Below are 16,301 nucleotides of genomic sequence, written 5' to 3'. Positions count from 1 at the left end.
ATGGAGACGTTACTGGGCCCGCTCGAGCAAATCGACGATCAACGGGAGGGCCTTTACCTTACCTTACCTTGTAAACAAAGTAGAATGCAGACTTAAAAAGAAAGAGAACAAGAAAACTAATAGATTGAATCAGAAATGAAAGAAATGTCACTATAAATACCATAGAAATTCAAAGTATCATCAAGGAATACAATAAAATGTCATGACATTGGATAACCTAGAAAAAATTAATCAATTTTGGAACTCATAACCTCCTAAGGCTGAAACAAGAAATCACAGAGTACATGAACATACAGATCACTATCAAAGAAATCTAAGTGGTAATCAAAAGCCCAGGCCCAGGTTTCCTAGTGAGTTCTTCCAAACATTTAAAGAAGACCTACTCTCAATCTTACTCTCAATTCTTTTCAGTGCTTCCAGGAAATAGAAGAAACAGGAAGCCCCCCACTACTGTTATACCAAAAGAGGACCACAGTAAACATTCTGAAAGAAAACTATAGATCTATATTGACAATGAATATAGATGCAAAGATCCTTAACAAAATAATAGCAAAATAATTATAACAACATTTCAAATACTGCGACAAAGTAGGATTTTCCAGTGGTGCAAGAATGGTTTAATATAAGGAAGTCGCTCAATATATAATACCATACAAACACAAGAAAAACTAAAATCCATATGATCATATCAATAGCTGCAGAAAGAGCATTTGATATGATCCAACACCCAATAATAATAATAATAAAAATCTCAATTAAAATAGGGAGAGAAAGAACTTTCACCAATACAATTTGCTTTTTCTTTGATTTAGTCAATGCATGTACATTTGACAAAACTCATACCACAAAGGTTATCTACTTTTAAAAGCTTGCTTCTATCTCATCTACCTGTTGATAACAGATCTTATTTCTATCTTTTTAGTTTCACTGTACCTCATGATAGATAAAGACTTCCTTGTCTATTTATTATTAAATTTTTTCACAGACTGTGAGCTTCTTGAGGTCAAGGGCAGTGTAGCTGATGAATCTTGCCTGCATAATCAGTACCTAGCACACTTTGTGATACACAGTAGTGGTGCAATTGTTATTTGTTGAATTTAACTGAATTTATAACGAATAAATATCCCATTGCCAAGGGGAAAATTACATTCTCAAAGATATCATGCAATTTGGACTTAATACCAGTATACTTGTATAGTTGCAACACATTTATATTAATCAGCATTATTTGTAAAGACATGTGTATATAGCGATGATGCTTTCCATACAATTATACCTCTTCCTTAAGGCATCTTAAGTGTTATGCAGATCCTGTACTAAATACTTTCACTAAATTTTGCTTTATACTTTCAGCTTCATCAAAGGCCAATTTTTCATAAATAATATTAAAAATCCCTTTCTTCACTTGCAAGAACAAAAACATCTTATTAATTTTATTATTTCCTGTCTTAGTTTGATTTTCCTATTGCTATTTTATTTCACTATATAGATGAGATTTTATTTGGAGGGAGCTACCTCTAGTGGTTCTAAGCACTTACTCCCGACTCTGTGCTCAGGATCACTTCTGGCAGTATTTAGATTACTAAGTGCAGTGGTGTTTTAACCCTCATTCTCTCTTACTATTCCCCAATTTTATAATAGTCATTTATATTAAGGCGGCATATAGATACTTAAATACACCTCTGTCAGACTCAATGTTTCCAACTCTATACATATTTCCTGAGAATATCCTTCTTGACCAGATGAACGGATAAAATGAATGACTTCATTCTTTTTATTCTCAGGACAATTTTATCCTATTGTTTTTATTACAGCACACAAAAAATACTGCAGGCAATTATTATGCCTGAGAATCATCCTAAACCTCAAACTTGTTGAAAGCAAATTTTCCAATTACCTCTGTATTTGATGGGCAACCCTGAGTAGTGTGGAGGCAAGTATATACACTTTTGTTGCTTTGGTTTGCTTTGGGGGACACAGCCAGCTGTGCTCAGAGCTTACTCCTGGTTCTGTGCTCAGAGGTCACTCCTGACAGGGATCAGGGGACGATTTGGGGGTCAGGTGATCAAAATCAGGTCGGCTGTGTGCACAGCAAGTGCCCTATCAGGTGTACCATCTTTCCCACTCTTAGGTATACTCAGTTCTTGTGCTTCTGTACCCATATTTGAAAAATAGATGTAGTCAGAGCATGTAGCTTGTAGGTTAGTTGTAAAATTTTAAAGAGACAAATCAAATAATACCTGAAATACACAGTAAGAACACAATAAATGGTATTTCATAATTATGATATTATTTTTATTATTACTACTACCTTTAGTTGGAATAGTAGTATGCCAACTAAATTATAATATTCCTATTGCATAGCAATACTTAGTATAGCTTAGCTCAATAAGTGATGTCAGAAAAACTACTAATGAATACACACATACATACATAAACGTGTATATATATTTATATATATTATTCCTTTCTTCTTGTAAGGGGCAAAAATTCCATCCATTTTTTGATATGAGGATAAACTGCCACTGTCACTGTCCTCCCGTTGTTCATCAATTTGCTCGAGCGGGCCCAGTAACGTCTCCATCGTGAGACTTGTTTTTACTGTGTTTGGCATATCAAGTATGTCACGGGTAGCTTGCCAGACTCTGCCGATGAGGTTAAAAGGGTAAGTATAATCAAGGGTAGAAACTAGGTGTGTAAATTTCTGGTGTTTTTTTCTTGTGCTTTTAAAACATTTTAATTAAAAAATAGTTGGACCACACTTCACAGTGCTTAGAGCTACTCCTGGCTCTGAGCTCAGGGATCACTCCTTGAGGAGTTCAGGGGACCATAGAAGATGCTGGGTTTGAACGTGGGCGAACCTTGTACAAGGTAAACGCCCTACCTTCTATGCTATCACTCTGGGCCCCTAACCATGTGTTTCATGCCGAGAAGCAGTGTTTCTCAGAAAGCTCAGGCAGCATTCAGAGAAGAGAAACTTCCAATTCTGGGGCATCCTGTAAGACTCCTGGAAATAAGGGGGTTTCAAGCTGGGCCAGACACTGTCAAAAGCAATCTTCACTCACACGCACAATTGCTCGGAAGGAAGAACAGAAGGCCGCGGTGTAGCTGAAGGCCTTCAACCAAAACACAACTTTTATCTAGTTTTGACTTGCTTCCTCTCCTAAGATATAGCAGGATAGATATGGTTTGGGCTTGTCTCTTCTGACCCCATGGTGCCTGTGTGGAAGTGGAAGTGCTCATGAGTACCAGCTCCCTAAAATCTAGGCTGTAGGTGACATCGTTGGACTGAATGCTCGGGGTTAGTCATGCTCCATGCAAACTGTTACATGCGCAGATGCTTTTAGCTTTTATTGTCTCATGCGCCCTCGCATGATAGTCATTGCTGGTAAAAAAAATAATTGTATGTAGGAGGGTCCCATCAAAAAGCAGACTTCTATCCCTAGAATATGCTGGCATGGGGAGCATAGACAAACAGCGCTAAGCTTTTCGTGTTTGTACAAACACTATTTCATTTCATCTTCGCAAAACTTTCCAAAGAAAGTAGTATAGTTAATTACTTTTGAAGGTGAGAGAACTGACCATGGAAAAGCAAACTATTTTTACTATGTTCTGTGACTTAGAGAGGGCTGAGTTTAGGGTCATAGGTCCACTCTGATCAAGGGATTTTGTCCTTCATAAATGTGTTCTCTTGGCCAGCTTATCAAACGTAGGCTCTGATGGCATCACATGAAGAACAAGTAATTTGGCAAGGAAACAGGGAATATTTTAGAGAGGAAAAGATCGGAAAGATAAGAGGCTGTACTGTTGGCATATCCACTTGGTTCATTTTCAAGAAATTAGCTAACAAGTGTTCATGTTTCATCCGTGTAATTCTGATTCTGTTTTTCCTCCCTTCCTTTCCCATCTTTCCATCTCTCCTTTTCTTCCTTTAAAAAATTCCTTTTGTTTAATTTTTTTTTTATTTCTGGGGCAGTGAAGTTAAGGACTTAATCCTGGCTCTGTGTTCAGGGATCACGCTTGTGATGTTAAGGGAAACATATGTGGTTCCAGGCATTGTACCCAGTTTGCCTATGTACAAGGCAAGATTTATTATCCTGCCATCCATAGGAGTATATTTCTTTAACTATGAAATAGCAATAGTGAAGCTGAGAATTAATGGTATCTCATGCTTAGGAACAGTACCAAAATGAGCAACCCCTAAATATGGTACCAGGGTTGCAAGGGTAATGATGAGTGGCAGTACTAAGGATGGCATGCATACCCAGAAAGAGATGACAGAGAAAGGCAGAGTTCCAAAAGGGAAGAATTAGCAGTGTCAGACTTTTTTGCTTCTTGTTTTGCCCAGGGTCTGCCTGAGCTGCAGCTGTGGGCACTGTGCTTGTTAGGAACAAAAGCCTCCAGCATTCTCCTACTTAGCCAAGGTGAGGAGGATACTGTTCACAACTGCTTTTGCTCAAAGACACGCAATTCTAATATGTGGTTCTGAACATTTCTGATATGTGGTTCCTCAGTGATCCATGATTGGTGTTCAATTGTGGGACCAGACATGGGTCCCCAAAAGGAGTTAGTGAGGAAAAGTGGCAAATTCCTAAATATACTTTACTTTATGTAGGTGAAAATGTCTAAAACTTTTGAGCTTTATAGAAGGAATTAATAGTTTTTTTAACTTCCAAGAGACTCAAATAGTAAATTACATTTAAAATATTTAAATTTCTCTCACTAATTTTTTCACTTTTAAAAAATATTAATTTACTTTAAGCACAATAATTTACAATACTGTTAATGGTAGGGCTTCACCTATGCAGTGTTTCAATACTACTGGATTTTCGTTAAACTTTGCTCTAGAAGTCTACTGATGAGCAACTCCCTTCTGATAGAGCCTGATTTTTCCACCTAATGATAACTCAGTTGAAATGGTTTCACAGTTTCCTTATACTAAGGAGTTCAAATAGGTTCCTATTCCTTATGTTTCTAGACAAATAAATGTATTCTTATTTTTATATAATTAATTATTTATGGGATTATGGACTGTACCCAACTGTACTCAGGACTTTCTTCTAACTCTATGCATGGAGATCATTTCATGGTAGTGCCCAGGGGACCACATGCAATGTTGAGTATTAAAGTACCAAGTATTTCCTTATTTTCCTTCATTCTAATGGTCCATATTTGTCTCTGTGCCTGTAGTAATTTTACCTCTTCTCTCTCCTATCTTTCGGTGAAGCTGAAAGACAACTAGCCTGGAAATAGCTGTAGTGGGAAGGGGTCAAAGCCAAAATTCTAGAAATTGATTTGGATTTTTGAAACTGCTCAGGCATAGTAGAGAATGTTAATTACTAGACCACTAGAAGGTGATGGTGACAGAAGTAACAGTAATAATAAAACTTCATATGTTAAAGGAATAAAAGTCTATATTTCAGAAACTGCATTATCTCATTCTTATATCTGAATGTAGGTGGATAAATTAATTCTAAGAGATATGATGATTTACCTAAATATGTATGGAAGTCATACAGTAAGATTAAATAAGTAGACCAGAGGCTATAACAAATTCAATCCAAATCCTGTTTTCTTTACCATTCTTTTTTTTTCCATTCACTTCTGGAGTAAATGTAGATTTGTTATAATGCATAATCGAGACAGCAAAAAGGAAAATGGAAATCAAGGACTGATATGTTCTATCTCTCTTCCATACCACCTTGCCTCTCAGAGAAGCAAAAAACCAAAAAAGCTACTGGATGACAGTAAAGTATCAGATATTTGTTTTTATTTCCTACTAATCTATATTTCTACTTCTCTTTCCTCTTTTTCTATGACTCATAAGGAGAGAACAGTCTTGGTCCTTTTTGTTTCCTGGTAACACAATATGGTGCTCAACATCATAAGATAAAAACAGAATGAATAAATGCGTATGTGAATTCAACACATCCATACATGAGGATTCTCAAGGATGCAATTTGGGATGCAGTTTGTCTGGACTGCTTTTCTTCCTTCATCAGAGTGCATCCACTCATGACACAGTAGACCTTGGATCATAAAAGAAGGTAAGTATCCTCTTTTCTAGGTAAAATACTAGAAAACATAAAAGAAAAATTGTTATCAGGCAATTTTTCAGACAAAAATACAAAATGAAAGAGAGTTTGAGGCAGAGTTTGCCCACAGATACTCCAGGGGCAGACATGGAATTACTCAGGAGGCTTGAAAGATGAGGAAGGAGAAGAAACTGTTTTTTGTTCCTAAATTCAGGATTATTTTGTATAATCTTATTTGTGTAATATCTCCTGTCTTATAGATGAAATTTTACATTAGCTGGACTTTATGTAAATGTTTTACTTGCTAAGGCCATACAATTAGGAAGTTGTCGATACAGGACTGAGTTCAGAGGTGCTGGATTCCAGCCCACGAATGTCCTATACTGCCCTCACCCTGTCCTCTTACTTTTCTTTTTCATTTTTTTCTACTTTTTATTTTTCCAGTAGCCTTGAGTATAAAAAGTTTATAAATTTCTACAAATAAATATTTCTTTTCTATTATCTTTTTGGAAAACAGATGTGTTTAAAACTGACTCCATTTTTTTTTTTCATCTAAGACACATATCTTTCAGGGGTAATTGAATATTGCCAAAGGGTGATTGCTTCCTATTCCAAAGAGGACAGGTAAAAACAAAGTAAGTGAATGTCTATGGCACAAAACTAGCAGACAAATCGGTAGTAATAGGGGCCACAGAAAAGTAACAAGACCAGAAAGGGACATGGTCAGGAAAATACTGAAGAACACTGCTCTAAAACATTGTTTTTCAAATAATATTTTTAAAACTATGTTTAAAATAGAAAGACAGAAAAAACTCAGTAAGGGTCTAGGATGTAGCTCAGTAGTAGAGCTCTCGCCTAACATTTTGTTGTCTTGTATTCAGTTCTAGGTACTACTGTTAATTAATTAATTAATTAAATTACTTGCACCATGCATTTATTATAATGGATGAAATTTGTCCCTGAAAAGTCCTTATGTTCAAGATCTAATTCTTAATATCTGAAAATGGGTCCTTTAAGGAGAAAACAAAGATTAAATGTGGCCATAATTGTGGGGTTCAAATTCTATAAGAACAGAAAGAAAGACAGAACTCTTTCTCGCTGTGGGAATACTCATAGAGAGACAACCTAGGGACACAGTCAGAAGCCTTCAGACTGCAGACCAGGAAAGTGTACGAATAGAGACCTATCCAGTTGGCACAATTGATCTTGGATTTATAGCTCCTAGAGTTGTGAGAATATAGGCTTCTGATGTTGAAACTAACAGCCTGTATCTTTTCGGCTATTGTAGCCTAAACAGGCTAATACAGTTGCTAAGGGCAGAACCTAGTATATAAAAAAATGTTAATGCATGGTATAATGGTGCAGATTAAAAACAATGAGAAAACAATCCATAGCAAGCATACATAGGATAAAAAATATCACTAATTTATTTTCAATAATTAAACAAATTAATTATTAAACAAATTATTGTTTAATTATTGAGTTTTATTATTATTGAAAAAACAAATTATTGAGTTTTTTCTGTCTTTCTATTTTAAACAGTGCTACAGTGTACAAGGCTAATTAAACAAACAAAAAATCTCTCAAGCAAGCAGACAGGTGATATAAAGATGCACCTCAGGGTAAAGTAGGAGAATCTTGTAGAAAGAGTAGACAAAGAGTAGAAAATGCATTTGATGGTTGGAGATACAGTACAGAAGGTATGGTGCTTGCCTTACATACATCTGACCAAGTTTGAACTCTGGAATGACATATAATCCCCTAGAGTTCAGAGCCAGGAACAACCCTGGCCACAGCTGAAGTAGAAAAGAAAAAAGAAAGAAGAGGAGGAGGAGAAGGAGCAGGAGGAGGAGCATTATGAAGAAGAAAAATTAAATAGTTTCACATAAATACTCATTAGGATGGGGTTCAAACAGCATAATGAGAACATCAAACCAGAGTATTCCAGTTCCTCTTTCCAATGTTATTTTTCCTCAGACTCACTTATATTAGCAGCAACAGAGGCTGTAGCGCTAAAATCAAACAGGCACTGTTGAATATCCACACATAAGGCTCTCTTGATTGCGCTTCATACTAAATCTACCGGGCTGGAGCGATGGCACAGCAGGTAGGGTGTTTGCTTTGCATGCAAGCTACCAAAAGTATCCCATCCTCGTGGCAGAGCCTGGCAAACTCCTCATGGTGTATTCAACATGCCAAAAACGTAACAACAAAACTCACAGTGGAGTTGTTACTGGTGCCTGCTCGAGCAAATCGATGAACAATGGGAAGACAGTGCTACAGTTCTATTAAATCTACCACAATACAAACTCACCAGGACTTGTTATAGATTCACATGCATAATCAGCATTAACTAAAAATGGGAGGACACAGCAGAATACATCTTAGGAACTGTGCATTAAAGTTCAGGAAAAATGATTGATTGCAGAGCTATTTCTTTTGAGAATCCTCCACCACCAAAAAGCCTTACTTACTGTCTCTCTACTCCAAGCAAACTGTACTTGTAAAAAAATTAAGTTGACTATTATTGACTTGAGCTTAAAGTGAAGAACAAAGGAAACATGTACTGCAAACAAACAAATAAACCAACAAAATTCTACTGAGTTGAATTTTGTCCTAGTAGGAAGAACCTTTGATTGCCCATTCTGGAGTCAGGCACAATTACGGGGACAATTACGATTCTAGGTACACTTGTCCATAAGAGTAAACTATGTCGAACCATGACTTACTTAAGCCTGCACTATTTCTGTTTTGCTTTTTATTGAATCACAAAGTTACAAAGTTATCATGATTCATATTAAATGTATAAGGTCTTTATTTCATTTGATTTGAATTTTGTTCATAGCCTTAGAAAGTGATCTCTTATTTTTTTAGGGGGAGGGGCAAATGGTTGACCAGTTTTCCCAACACATTTGCTAAAAAGATCTGTTGAGGTGTGTCATGGTGATAGCCATCATCCTGCTCCATAACTTTTTCATCACCTGAGACCCCTTCCTGGGTCTCCTGGACCAAGGAAGCCTTCCCATTGCTCTCTTGAACCCTGAGCATGACCCAAGGACCCAGAAAATTGACTCTGGTCTCTTTCATCACTCCGGTATGTCTAGCTCTCATCCTGCCTGGTGACTTCTGTACTATCTGTGACCCCTTCTTGGGGTCCAAGAAAGCCCCACCCTCAGGCCTCTCAAACTCCAAACCATCAGACATGACAACATCCCTCATCCTCATTGTCTTCAAGGGGTCATATATTTCCTGAAATGTGTGTATTTTAACCCTTCTATAAAAAGGATGGATTAAGACACTGAACTGAATGATCAACAAAGTAATATCCTAAGGACACAGTCTTTGCTAGACTAATCAATTATAAAGAGTACTGCTTGATGAAAAATAACATATTAGATCGGACCTCAGATATCTGGCATCTTAAACTCAAATTGGAGCACTCACAAGTCTTTAGGAATGATAATGAAACAAAAGATTTCACCTGCTTTGAATGACAGAGAAAAGAGTCCCGGCAAATCATAAAGCTCAAATAAACACTCAAACCTCATTGATGAAGAACTCAAAACAATGTTTCATACAATGGCCATGTAACTAAAGCAATCACTGGAAGAAAAATTCATTGGACTTAAAGATGAACTGATCCATGGTATCAAAAAGTCCATACAAATGGAATTAAAGGAGTTAAAAAAAACATATCAGACAATATTTTCAGAGATCATTTCAATAGTTCGGTACTAGAGAAGTTTCTATGATCCTGTGAAGCATCCAAAACTACAAGGAGAAGCCAGAGTGTTCTCTCTGAGTGTGAAGACTCTAGATATTGCTTTTACAACTTGCCTTTTATTGCTGATGATCGTTCTTTTCTTCCTTTGGAAGAGCGTGAGCGAAAAAATTTAGTCTGAGTGGTTTCATGAAAAATAAGATAGCAAGTCACAGCAACAGAATATACGGAAGATCATATTAGTAATACGGAAGACAAAATACTAGCAATAACCAATAATGAAGTGGAAAAAAGTAACAAATGGAAGCTAATGTAAGATTCTTGATAGATAATGGCAAGAGGAAAAATCTTTGAGTCATAGGAAAACCAGAAGGAGAGGAAAATGGTAAAGGGAAAGAAAAGTTGATCAAAGAAATAATAACTGAGAACTTTCCTGATACTTTGATAGGAAGCCTGTATAGATGCAAGAGAACTAAAGAGTTCCAAACAAAATATACTTGGAGAAAATAATGCCAAGACACATAGTAATCAAAATGATAAAATTATAAAGACATCAGTGATTTTACTTAAAGATGCCAGAGAGAAGAAAATGCTTAAATATAAGGAAAACAACATAAGATCACAACAGACCTTTCATAAGACATCTTACAAGCCAGAAAAACATGAAAGGACATATTCAAAGTACTGACTGAAAAAAGTCATTCAACTAAAGTCCACTACCCTGAAAAGCTATCATTTGGGCTTGAGGGAGGGATATGAACCTTTTCAGACAAACAAGAGCTGGCAGCATTTTCAACAACTAAACAAATCTTGCAAGAATTACTGAAAGGCCACTTATATTAGAAATAGACTCTTGCAGAAACAACTGGATCACACAAACACTGGGCAACACAGGGCTTTCTGTCAATAATCTCTCTGAGTGTCAATGGACTAAACTCCTCTATAAAGGGGCATAGAGTAACTGGATGGTCAAGAAAGAAAATTCATCATTTTGCTGACTACAGGAAACACACCTGAACTACCTAAACTCTCAGGATAAATACAGACTTGGAGTAAAAGATTGGAAAATAATTATACAAGCCTGTGGAAAACATACATACACAGAAAAGATGGGACAGCCATCCTTATATCACATCAAATTCCATTTAATATAAAGAAAGCTATTAGAGATAAATCATAGAGGGAAAAATATATATGCCTCTCAAGAGAGCTCAGCAAACTACTTGAGAGTATCTTGCCCACACAGCAGAGCCTGGAAAGCTACCTGTAGAGTATTCAATATGCCAAAAACAGTAATAATAACAGGTCTCATTTCCCTGACCCTAAAAGAGCCTCCAGTATGGCAGCATTGGGAAAGACAAGTAAGGAGAAACTGCTAAAGTCTCAGAACTGAGATGAATGGAGACATTACTGGTGCCCACTTGAGTAAATCAATGAACAACTGGATGACATTGATACAGTGATTGAGATAATGATGGACTTATTGGTCAAGGGAACAATAGCTCAGGAAATACTGTGCTCAATACCTATGCACCAAATGAAGGCTTAGTAATGTTCATAAAGCTTCTGCTCACAACCCTAAAGAAACACATTGATGGAAACACAATGGTAGAAGACTTCAACACACCACTTTCTTCACTAGACAGATCAACTAGATAGTTGATATCAGTAAAGAGACAAGGGCCCTAAATGAGGAGCTGAAACAATCAGGATTGTTGGACATATATAGGGCTCAACATCCTCCCAAACAAGGATAAACATTCTTCTCTCTTGTGCCTGGAACATTCTCCAGGATAGATCACATATTAGGGCACAACTAAAACAAATTATCAACTCAAACAAATAGATCACATACTAGGGCACAACTCAAAAAAAAAAAGGTTTTGCCCTTTTGGAAAACAGTATGGACGATTCTCAAAAAATTAGAAATTGAGCTCCCATTTGACCCAGCAATAGCACTCCTGGGAATATATCCCAGAGAGGCAAAAATGTATAGTCAAAGTGACATCTGCACTTGTTTGTTCATTGCAGCACTCTTTGCAATAGCCAGAATGTGGAAAAATACTGAGCGCCCAAGAACAGATGACTGGTTAAAGAAACTTTGGTACATCTACACAATGGAGTACTATGTAGCTGTTAGAAAAGATAAAGTCATGAAATTCACATACAAGTGGTACTACATGGAAAGTATCATGCTAAACGAAATGAGTCAGAAAGAGAGGGATGGACATAGACAGATTGCATTCATCTGGGGGACATAAAGTAACAAAATAGGAGACTAATACCCAAGAATAGCCGAGATCAGTACCAGGAGGATTACTCCATGGCTTAGAGACCAGCCAGGCATGCTAGGGGAAAGGGCACCTCAGATAGAGAAGGGAGCACTAAATAAAGGGTGTTTGGAGGATCCTCCCAGGATGGGAGATGCATGTTGAAAGTAGACGATGGACTGAACATGATTGCCACTCAATGCCTCTTTTGCGGACCACAACACCCAAAAGCAGAGAGAGAACAAAAGGAAATGCCCTGCCACAGAGGCAGGGTGGAATGGGGGAGATGGGGGTGGGAGGGATACTGGGATCCATGGTGGTGGAAAATGGGCAGTGGTGGAGGGATGGGTATTTGATCATTGTATAATCGAAACCCAAGCACAAAAATTTGTAAGTCTACAACTATACCTCATGGTGTTTCACTAATAAATTTTTTTTAAAAATTACAAACTGGAAATTATAAAACTACCTGCTCAGACCTCAATGCCATGAAAAAATGAATTAAACACAGAAAGAAGATGGTGAAAACTTCAACATGTGAAAGCTAAGAAAACACTGAAAAACGATGACTGTATTGAAAAGAAAGTTGAAGACGAAATAAATATGTCTTGAACTGATAAGAATGAAGACAAAAGCTACCAGAATTTATGAGATATAGCAAAAGCTTTTAAGGGGAATGTGTGTGTGTGGGGGGGGGGTGGATTTATAGTAATGTAGTCCTACACTAAATTTAAAAAAAAAAAAAGCCCAAATCAACAACCTAAAATACATCTCAAAAATCTGGAGAAGAAAAAACAAGAAAATCCAAAAGGTAGCAGAAGGAGGAAAATAATGAAAACCAGAGTGGAAATGAACAGTATAGAAAACAGAAAAGCAATTTAAAGAATCAATGTTACCAGGAGCTACATCTTTGAAAGAATTAACAAGATAGATAAGCTAGATTCATGAGGAAACAAAGAGAAAATATTCAAATAAATTGGATTAGAGATGAAAGCAGAGAAATTACATTAGATCCTTAGAACAAAATTACAGGTTCAGATGGGTTCACTGGTGAGTTCTATCAAACATTCAAAGACAATTTACTTCTTCTACTTCTTACCCTCTTCCAAAATATTAGACACAGGAATCCTTCCTAACACCTTTGAAATTAACTTTACATTAATAACCAAAGCAGACAAAAATATTCCCAAAAAAGAAAATTTCAGACCAATCTCCCTGATATTCATTCATCAATGCAAAAATCTTTAACAAAGTCTTAGCTAACCAAATCGAACAGTAAAGTAAAGGCCCTCCCGTTGATCATCGATTTGCTCGAGTGGGCCCAGTAACGTCTCCATTGGAGACTTTGTTGTTACTGTGTCTGGCATATCGAATACGTCACGGGGAGCTTGCCAGGCTCTGTCATGCGGGCGAGATACTCTCGGTAGCTTGCAGGGCTCTCTGAGAGGGGCGGAGGAATCGAACTCGGGTCGGCCATGTTGGCTGCGTGCAAGGCAAACGCCCTACCGCTATAAAAAAAAAAATCATACCACCCAATCAAGTAGGATTCATCCCTGGGATGAAAGGATGGTTCAACATACACAAATTAGTTAACTTAATAAAATGAAAGATAAAAATCATCTGATCATATTATTTGAAGTAGAGATAGTCTTTGATAAGATCCAACATCCATTCATGATGAAAACCCACAACAATATAGGGGTAAAAGGAACCTTCTTCAATATATTAATAACATAACAAGCCCACAACTAGTATCATCAAGTTGTGGTAAAGAGCTGAAAGAATTACCTCTGGGATCAGGTACAAGGCAAGGATATCCACTCTATCCATTTCTATTCAACATAATATTTGAAGTACTGGATAAAGAATAAGGCAAGAAAAACAAATCAAAGGGATCAAAATTGGAAAATAAGAACTCAAATTATCACTATTTGTAAATGAAATGATTGTATACATAGAAGACCCTGAGAGTCCACAAAAATTAATACTTCTAGAAACAATAAACAAATGCAGCAGAGTGACCGAGTACAAAGTCAGTACACAAGATATAGAGAGAACGAATTAGAGGAGAAAGTAATCAAGGAGTCTCTTCCATTTAGGATGATATTTAGTATCGCAAAATACCAAGTATCTAGAAATTAGCTCAACAAAAGACATAGGGGATCTATACTATGATTATTTTAAATCACTTAAGAGATAGAAGAACTTAGAAAATGGAAAAATATCTCACGTTCACGAATTGGAAAAATCAATATTAATTGTAGGATAACACTGTTCTGTCTTTGTTCTTGCATAACCTCAGGAATAGTTGATAGTTTATTGGACTGAGGAAAAGAGAAAAACATCTGAAGAGGTATTTTGCCCTTGGGCAGTCAGGAAGGGCTTTCTTATGTTGATTTGGCTACCTGACTGGGTGGAGTGTCAGCCCAGACTAGAAGGGAGCTGGAGAATGAGAGAGCAGGGCTAAAAGATGGACCACGGAGAGACTAGCAAGGAGAACTTGTGCTTGAGAGAACCTAGGCCCTCCATAACATAAATTTCTTCTATGGAATAAATTTACTTGTAATAAACTACTACAAAGATCAACCGGCATGGCCCTCATCTCTTCCTTTGTCTGCCCTTGGCCAACAGTCATCCCAATTCAGGCCACACACAGCGGCTCTAGGGCACCGAATGTGGGTGGTGAGATACAGTCATCCAGAGAGCCCGCAAACACACAAACTTCTGCGTGCATAGTTTTTTACAATTAATAAAATGACTACCCAACCTAAACTATTATATAGGATCAATGCAATATTCATCCAAATCCAGACAACATCTTCCAATCTTCCACGATCTAAAAAGAAAATAAAATTTGTGTGGCATCAGGAAAAGTCTACTAACAGCCAAAGCAATACTGAAAAATAAGAAATTGGGAGGTATTTCATTATCTAATTTGGAACTACATTATAAAGCTATATTGATCAAAATAACATGGTACATAGACCTTCTCACAATAATGGGTGAGAATTGAATATCCTATTAAAAAATACACAGGCAACTAACTTTTAAGAAAGGAGCTGAGAACATAAAATGGTGTAAAGACAGACTCTTCAAAAAATGGTGCTGAGAAAACTGGATAAGTACATGTAAAAAATTAAAGCTATCTCCATATCTTAAAAGTCAATTCAAAGTGGATCAAAGACCTTGAGAAGCGACCAGAAACTATAAAGTACATTGACGAAAATATAGGCATAAAACATTGTCAAAAATATAGGCATAAAACTTCAAGATTTGTACCTCAAAGAATGCTTTCCATTATCTGATACCAGTGGCAAAAACAACATAATAAAAAATAAACACATTCTACTACATAAAATTAGAGAACTTCTGCATGGCAAAAGAAAGAGAGTAAAAGTAAAAGCTGACTAAAAGTGGAAAATATTTGCAAACATCAGATAAAGGTTTGATATCCAGAATATTTAAAGTTCTCACAAATATCAAGAGAAAAATTAAAAACACTATTAACAAATGGGGAGAGGAAAGGCAGATGGCCAGTAGGCACATGAAAAAATGCTTTGCATCACTTATCAGCAGAGAAATCCAAATCAAGACAAAAATGAGATACTATCTCACACCAGTGAGAATGGCATATATCAAAAATAGTAGGAATAATCTGTGTTGGTTGAGATGTGGTGAAAAAGGAACTCTCATCCGCTGGTGGCAGAAATATTGTCTGGCAAAACCCCTTCGGATAACAGTAGGGAGAGTTCTCAGTAAACCTAGAATTAAACTGCTATATGATCCCGAAATTCCACTTTTGGACATCCACACCCAGAACATAAAAACACTCTCTCAAAAAGACACACACACACACACACACACACACACACACACACACACACACACAAATTACTTATTGCTATATTTAGTACAATAGCTAGAATATGGAATCAACCTAGGCATCTAATGACAGATGAATGGATTATGAAGATGTGGTATGCATACACACAATGAAATACTACGCAGCTGCAAGGAAAGATGAAAACATGCAATTTCCAACAATGTGGTTGGAATTGGAGGATATCATGTTGAGTGAAATAAGACAGAACAGGAAAGGCAGGATTATCTAACTGATCTGTGGTAAATAGAATACAGGATGAGGAAATGTATTGTTAGCAAAAGTGAGATGCCTAGGTCACCCTTTAACTCAGTGTTTAGAGAGGAGAAAGAGAAGAAAAGAAATAAGAGGCGGGGAGGGTAGAATGGGAATGATGGGCAAACAGGCATCAGGAC

At 36.8% G+C, this 16,301-nt stretch overlaps 1 protein-coding gene and 1 non-coding gene across 2 annotated transcripts in view; one reads left to right on the top strand and one right to left on the bottom strand.

Moving 5' to 3' along the window:
- SHISA6 (shisa family member 6) overlaps positions 1 to 16,301 on the bottom strand; it is a 444,694-nt gene that overhangs the window by 140,236 nt on the left and 288,157 nt on the right. The window lies entirely within an intron of this gene.
- On the top strand, positions 9,732 to 9,942 carry LOC130027269 (small nucleolar RNA U3). Its single transcript, XR_008793013.1, has one exon. It is a non-coding gene; the product is annotated as a small nucleolar RNA U3 (small nucleolar RNA).

Source organism: Sorex fumeus, unplaced genomic scaffold (genome assembly GCF_029834395.1).
Source record: "Sorex fumeus unplaced genomic scaffold, SorFum_2.1 ptg000036l, whole genome shotgun sequence".
NCBI classification, from domain to species: domain Eukaryota; kingdom Metazoa; phylum Chordata; class Mammalia; order Eulipotyphla; family Soricidae; genus Sorex; species Sorex fumeus.
The sequence above is the reverse complement of the archived record's forward strand: the minus strand, read 5'-3'. Positions and strand labels throughout refer to the sequence as shown.